We start from the raw sequence: 2,014 nt of genomic DNA on the forward strand, positions 1-2,014 counted from the left end.
TATCTTTTAATCTGTTACTGTTTATCTGGATCACGCAACTGAATTTCACCTCTTTTTTCTGGGGTTATATGGTTTGTGGTTGCTAAACTTCCCTTCACACAGATCTCTGTCACCAAATTCAGCTTTAAACAACATACCATCTGCAACCTGCTGCTGTTTTTTTGTCATTTATACATCAACTATGCCTGCATTTTAGCATTTTCTACATTGTTATTGTCCTTGCTAAATCCCTCTTTCTCTGTTACAATCTGTAATGTGACAGGTTCGATCATGTTGCATTTCTTCATTTTCTTCTGCATAACATCACATTTCATCAGTTTCTAAATGATGTGTCTTTGCCTGCACTGCCAGGAGCTTCTCTTTGTTATTATGACTACTTTTTGTTCTCTAATAGCATTTTAAGGTTGCTATTGCCCAACTATTGTACAATTTCTAGGTACTTTACTTGAATGTTTCCATTTTATTCTACTTTCTTCTTCCGCTTTACTACATTTAAGAGGAAATATTACACTTTTTGCTCCACTATGACTCTGACAGCTTTTAAGAAGATTTTTTTATTTTTTTTTACAAAACAAGCTTTTAAAGTACAAGATTAAACCAACATGTGACTATTCTCAGTCATCCAGGTCATGGTAATCATAGGGGCTTCCGCATAAATCAACTGGACTTCTCTTGTAGGTTCTTGAAGATGTTTCCTCTTCATCCAAGAGACTTCTTCAGTTCTAACTGACTAAAGGGAAGTTACAGATTTTATAGCCACATGGCTGATGGTCCATTAATGACCAGGACTCACAGCCTCCAGGTGTGAATTGTTGTGAAATCAAAAGGTCCACCAACCATGACAGCAATCATGCTGGATGGGGCCACCAGTTTACACAACAAAGGATGTGACTCTACCAAGTCTAGAGTGACTCAGTGTTAAGGATGGCAAAACCTTCTGGGGAGAGACCTGATCACTGCATTATAGGTGTTTCATAAGTGGTGTCTCAACCTCCTCCTCTGTTCAGAGATGTCTGTTACCAGTTTGACATGTGCCAAAGCAGCACATTTTGCTGCCAACACTTAAGTGTGATTTTTCATGCAGACTTTTACTTGTATTGGAGTATTTTTACATTGAAGTGTGGGTGCTTTTACTTCATTAAAGTATCTTCCAGCACAGCTCCCGCTGCACACAGAAATGCTTTGGAAAGTCTAAAATAAATACGACGTCGTGACTTCATTAGCTTTAACACCATCCATTATAAAAGTTACACTTTGGAGCTATTTGTGACTTGTCTGTAAATCTCTCGCTACAGATAAAAACTTACTAAGTAGCTACTGCTGGAGGCCACGAACAAAGGAATGACTAATGCTGAGGTGAATCCTAGCTAATGTCACAAAAATCAAGCAGCAAATGCACGACCTGTTAAAATGTCAGTCACGTGTGTTGAGCAGAAGTTGTAGGAAATTGACACCTAAATCCAAACTGACATTTTAACCGGTCGTGCATTTGCTGCTTGATTTTTGTGACATTAACTAGAATGTTATGTAAGTCTGTTCCAAACTGTTGTGCACAGACTCAGTCACTACACTTTGTAGCATTTTTCTCAGATACAGTCTGAGTGACAACAAGAAATAGTCCAAGCATCTGTCTCCCTCTAGTGTATAAACACTGATCAAACGCTACAACGCACGTGTCAGGATAGAAGGTTGTGTTAGAAAAGAAAGGCTGTTTTAAAAACACAAATTAAGGAACTGATGAAATATTGTGATAAATAAATGCAGTGAGAAGCAGGATAAGTCAAAACTCACAATAGCAAAATGTGACAGAATATAAAGAATGATTTTAAAAAGACAACAGACAGATATAATGGAGCAAATTGTGTACAACTTTGACAAATAAATACATTAAAAATCGTTTTTAAAAAACTGTAATTATTAATAATAATATCGTTAGATGATAAAGGACAAATAAAATAGGCAAAAATGTAAAAATAAATAGACAGATCCATTTAAACTTGCTAAAAAATAACAA

This window comes from Amphiprion ocellaris, chromosome 19 (assembly GCF_022539595.1).
Source record: "Amphiprion ocellaris isolate individual 3 ecotype Okinawa chromosome 19, ASM2253959v1, whole genome shotgun sequence".
NCBI lineage: Eukaryota > Metazoa > Chordata > Actinopteri > Pomacentridae > Amphiprion > Amphiprion ocellaris.